The sequence below is a fragment of the Heterocephalus glaber genome, unplaced genomic scaffold, assembly GCF_053883595.1.
Source record: "Heterocephalus glaber isolate CG9 unplaced genomic scaffold, H.glaber_assembly_v1.0 deba00001472, whole genome shotgun sequence".
Classification (NCBI taxonomy): Eukaryota; Metazoa; Chordata; class Mammalia; order Rodentia; family Bathyergidae; genus Heterocephalus; species Heterocephalus glaber.
The window spans coordinates 32,364,031-32,370,148 of NW_028258315.1; positions in this window are offsets into that span (position 1 = coordinate 32,364,031).

The following is a 6,118-nucleotide window of genomic DNA, read 5'->3' on the forward strand; positions in this document are numbered from 1 at the left end:
GCATTCATTGTGGAGATTTGATAATACCATTGGGTTGAATGTTACATGTATGGCATGGGAAATAATTTCCCAAATCTTTATTTCAAACAGTTGTTAGTCTAACTGTGTGTAAATAACCCCATTATGGGAAGTTAAATTCTCAGAGTTTTGGGTTGGGTGGGCATTTGCTAATGCAGCCTAGCACTCAATGGCATTCTACTTCAATGCCTCAAAGAGTGTGGAGGCTGTTCCAATGGCTTCCTTTCCTAAAGAGGGAAGACTTTTGCTCTAGGATTGTGGAGATAGATTCCTAGTTTCAGCCTCAACAAAGACAGTGGACCCCTTGGTGTATAATATATTCATCCTTGGACTTTCATCCCCAGGGCTGGCATGTAAGAGCTCTCAACTGTTTAGTCCATTTTGCTTTGCTATAACAAAAGACTTAAGGCTGAGAAATTCATTAAGAAAAGAGGTTCATTTAGCTCATGATTCTGGAGGCCCAAGATCATAGTGCTGGCACTGATTTCTGATAGAGGCCTCAAGGTGGATGGTATGATATAATGAGAGAAGAAGCAAGAGAGTGAGCCCAGAAAGCTGAACTTGCTTTGAAACAATCACTCTTGTGGTAACTAATCCAGCCTCTGAGAGACCTAAGGCAAGCTGGAGAGATCTAACCTGGTTCCTTGAAAGAATATCAGTCATTTATGTGTGTGTATCCCTCATAACCCCAGTGTCTCATAAAGGCCCCACCATCTGTTAACACTATATTTTGGAACCAAGTCTCTGTGAGTTTTGATACAGACAACTGTACTCAAATCACAGCATCAACTAATGTGTTTCTCAATGGATGGCAAATACTTGTAGAACTTTATGTATTTGCCTCTCTGGGTGTCAGTTCTCTCAGCTGTAAAATGTAAGCATCCTTGTTGGTCATCCATAAAGTCCCACTACTGTACTCAAATCCTATGACATCACCCTTGTGAGATTTTGGCTTACTTTATTTAATTATTTTTCTGCTTCATTCTGATAAAATTGCTAGCTGCAGCTTGAAATGAATTAAAACATCTTCCTACTGGTTTTGCCCATGATGAAGTCTGATTAAGAAAACTTCTTAAAAAAATTATATGGACAGTCATGATTTATGCATAAGAGATAACACCAATACTAGTGAAACAAAAATGAATATTTTATAGTTAAATGTATTCATCTTTTCAGAACACATTACCTTGGTCCACTTAGCTTTATTTCCTTTCTTTGTTTTTTTCTGGTACCAGGGATCAAACTTGGGACCTTGTGCTTGTGAGGCAGGTGGCAGCACCACTGAGCTAAATCCCTGGCCCTCACTTAGCTTTATTTCTAATTTTAAAAATTAGCCCACATAGGTAGTTTTACCATTATGAGTTACCTAGGTGAGGTAAAGGTAATGACACAAAGGCTTTGCCTGACATAAGGCTTAAAAAAATACATATCAGGTCTGTTGGTAAGTAATAAGATAAGACAGTATGAATTATTTTATGTATCCACTGTAAATGCATTGGAATGACCTAGGTATTACACTTATTTTTGTTTCCATTGAAAGAAGAGCTTTGGGATGTCATAAGAGACCTAGCTGCTCATCTTCAAAGGTAGATGTTGGTCTCTCTCGACTACCTTAAGAGCCCCTCTAGAGAAGAAGAGATCCTGGTCCCTGGATTGTCTCTTTTTAGATGGATGGGGTAGGACAATAACCCTGCCTGTAAAGAGAAAGAGAGAAAGGTTACCACTTGGCTTATGTATGATGGTCAAAAAACAGTGAATGGTAAAACCATTTATTACAGTAAAAGACACATTGCCATTAACTGCCACTCAAAATATTCCCCCTACTTCAAGCACACTTAATCATTCTTGACAATCTGACTTTCATTGTAATAAGTTTAAAATTTTTTAAATATTCACTATAGTTTTTGATCACTCCTTGTACATGAGGTATTGGTTCTAGGACCCCCTTGGAAACCCAAAACTGCAGATACTCAAGTCCTTTACATGAAATGGCTTGGTTTTTGTATATAACCTACACACATTCTCTTGGATACTTTGAATCCTCTCTAGATTATTTATAATACCTAATACAATTATTAATAGTTGTTTTATTGCATTTTTAGGGAATAATAAACATCCTATACATATTTAGTAAGACAAATTTTTGGAATGCTTTTGATCTATAGTTAGTTGAGTGTGCACATGTGGAACATATGGATAAAGAGTGCCAACATCTAAAAAGATATTTTGTAGTTTGTGTATTTAAAAGGGAAAGCTATGAGACTTCTGAAGCATGGATTCCTAGTTGGGGAGGAGATGAGGAAATTTTGGACCAGTGAGAGAAGGTAGATATACCAAAACCAGCCATGAGTTGGCATGCAAAAGCCAGTCTGTCCCCTGGAACGTAGCTGTGTATGGCAATGTAAAGATATGAACCTTAAATTGTGCATATTTAGGGACACAAAGGATTATTTTAGCATTAAAGGAGCCATGTAGACCCAACTGGAGAGAGCCATGCAGGCACAGGCAGGTGTCTGCTCACATGGAGGCTCAGCTCCTTTCCATGGGGTGGGCGCACACATGCCCTCTACAGAGCTAGAGACTGCAGTGAGCAGACTCCAGTCCTGGCCCTCCTTGGGTGAAGCTCTTTGGCCCCTCACCTCCCCCACTGTTGGACTACTAGAGTGCTTAGACAATTCAAGGAGTTAAAAGTGGTTAAGAGACCTCCTGCTAATCATGCACATCAGGGCTTGAACCATTAAAGGAAAAATAATTAAAAAGTGATTCTATTGGCAACTTGAGTTAATGGAGCAATTCATCCAGATTTTATAAGTAATATATACTCATTAAGAAAAATGTGGAAAATGCAAAGAAATTAAGAAATAAAGATCATTCAAATTTCCAAAACAAGTGATGTTCCCTGTGTACATCTCGGGGTGACTGTGTTCTTTAAGAAAGAACATTGGAACTAATAACCTGCAATGTTCAAGGGCTGACTTATGTTCAAGGGTGATCAAGTCTACCCCTCAGGTGGACCAGTCCGTCAGATTCATAGGCACTCAGATGTGGTTTTGTTAAGAGCTAAAAGCCCCCCAGGGCTTTAGTCTTCACTGCTAAGCCCTAGCAGCTAGAACTGGACTGATTCACAGTTGGTACTCAAAATGTACTTGTTGGGCAATGAATGAGTGAATTTGTGTTTGTACTTTGGTTAGAATCACCAGATTTAGCAAATCAATATGCAGTATGACTACTTGAATTTGAATTTTCAAAAAACAAATAATTTTTAGTGTAATATGCTCAAATATTGTATGGGCATACAAATTCTACAAGATTATTTGCTTTTTACTCAAGATTCAAATTTAAGTAGCTATCTTATATCTGGCAATGCTTTATGAGGTTCTGTATCTTGCTGTGTGTATGTCTTCCTTTTATTGGGAATTTAGGCCACTTCAGAGAGAGGGAAAGTAGATGACTGAAATACAGAAAATACATAAGCATGGTGACATATACACCTGTAATCTTGGCACTCTGGGAAGTGGAAGTAGGAAGATTGCAAATTCAAGCTCAGCCTGGGAAATTTAGGAACTTAGACTCTGTCCCAGAATAAAAAAATGAAAAGGGCCAGGAATGTACCTCAGTGCAAAGTCCTCAGGTTCAATATCCGCTACAGGGGATTGGGGAGAGAAAGAAGAGGAAGGCTTCTCATAGCTTGCTTCACTCAAGTGGATCCCTTACCTGAAGTCCTAGCAGTTTACTAGGGAGTAAACCCTTTGCACCTGGCAGAGAGGTGTATGATATATCCATGATGCCAGTATCTGAGGGACCATGGCTGGGGACCCTCAAGAGAGAAACTCAGTGAAAACAAGTGGGTTGGTACTTATTTAACCTTATGCTAGGGAAAGAGTCCTTCCTAAGGAAAAGATAAAAACATATGATGAGCAATTTCATTTTCAGTCCTGTTGCTATGTCAAGAGACATGTTTAAAACTAGGAAAATAACAGATGCTAAGGAAATGCTTTTCCAGAGATAAAATATCCCATATTGGTTTAATATGCTACAACTTTGCCTAGCTCACACTTTCTTTGGCGGGAAATTATGAATGTCAGCTTTTCCAATAGTTTTTACCTTTGACCTATTTCTCTTCTTATTCCATCTGAGCTCAATTATGTATGCCCATAATTAGAACTAATAAATCACCAATCTATTATTTTGGATTCAGACATTCATCCAAGAGGTGTGTTAGATTTATGTCACTGTGAGAAAATACCTCAGAAAAACAACTTAAATGAGAAAAGATTTATTCTGGCTCATGGTTTCAGAGGTCCCAGTTCATAGTTGCTTGGCTCCATTGTTTCTGGGCTTGTGGTGAGGCAAAACATCATGGTGGAGAGGGCTTGGGAGACCAGACTGAAACTGCTCAGTTCATGACAGCTGTGAAGCAGAGAGAAAGCAGTAAAAAGAGGTAGGGAACAATATATTCCTTTTGAATTCATGCTCCAAGTGACCAGTTTCATCAAATTAGGACTTGCTTTCATTTTCTAATAAGTTCATTGAACTATGAACTCATGAATGGATTGATCTATTGACAGAGGGAGAGTGCTCATGACCCAGTGGCCTCTCTAAAGGACCATGAGCCAGCAATCTAGCCTTCAACACAGTGAGCCTTTTAGGGGACACTCTAAATCTCAACCACATCAGAAAGTATGTGCAGAACATCTATAATATGTGAGCAAGATGCTGGGGGATAAAATATGAAAAAAATATACATGATATTGGCCCTTCTTTTGGAAACAGTCATTTAGAGGAGACATAATCAAATTCTTAAAAAGTAAGTACTATATGTGACTATTGTGGTAACCTCAGTAAAGGAAAAATAGAGAATCTTGTGAGACTGGCAGAGAAAAACTAAAAGAAGAATGGCATAGCTGGGGTGGATTGGGAGAAGAGAATTCACAGGATGAGCTGGGCCAGTTCACACAGAGCCTGTGGACTATCTGATGTATTTTTCTCCTTATCATGAGAGCAATAGAAGCCCATTACAAGGGTTTAAGCTAGGGAATGAAATACATCCACACATTGAAAAGCTTCCTCCGACTAGTGTGAAGAACAGGATTAAGGTCCATATTGGGTATGCACCAGGTCTGTTAGAAAGTTTTACCAGTAGTCTAGGTAAGAGAGAATGGCAGTTTGATTTAGGGTGGTGGGAGTGGTGGAGACAGAAGGGAGTCATATGGGAGTTAGGTAAGAAGTGAGTGGTGGGATTTGTTGCTGTGTTAAATGGTGGGTGGTGAGGAGGGGTGTCAGGACTGGTTCTTTGGCTTCTGGTGTGTGCAGCCTGATTGTATTAGTGCCACTCACTGAACTATGGAAGAATAGAGGTAGACCAGGCTTGAGAAGGAAGGTCCTCAGAACAAAATTTAATGAGCTTTGAGAGTGTCATGTCAGAATGTTGTGTAGGCTATTGGGTATAATGGTAGAGGAATTTGAAAAAGTCTATGTTACATATTTAAATTGGAGCTCATTGATTGACCTGGATAGAGTTTGAAGCCATGAGCTTTTCTAAACAGAGCATAGAATAAAAATAAGCATGGGATGCGACATGTTTACAGAAGTTGCCTTATTTAGAAGTTTATGTACAGAAGAATGAATTTGTCAATGAAGTGGAGAGTGGCCAAAGAAAACCAGTGGTATGTATGACCATCAGTGTCAAAATATGAGACTGTTTTAAGAAGGAAGTTGTGAACACAGTCTCTTATAAGATTAAGTAGAGCAGAATCATATTTATCAGGGACAGGGCTATTGCAGTGGAGGAAATGGGTTGATATTGGTCAAAGGTTCAAAGTTTCAGTTATGTATAATGAAAAAGTTCTAGAAATTTACTGTATAGTATGGGGACTACAGTTAATTATCATATACTTGAGATTTACTGAGAGGGTAGGTCTTAAGTTTTCCCACCACAGACATGTAGAAGGAAACTATGGGAGGTGATGGATATGTTAATCATTTGACTGTTATAGACTGTTCACTAGGAATATGTATATCAAAACATACTGTGCATACTTTAAATGTATACAATGTCAATAATTTTTTAAAGTAAGAGTGATGCATTTCAGCTTTGAAT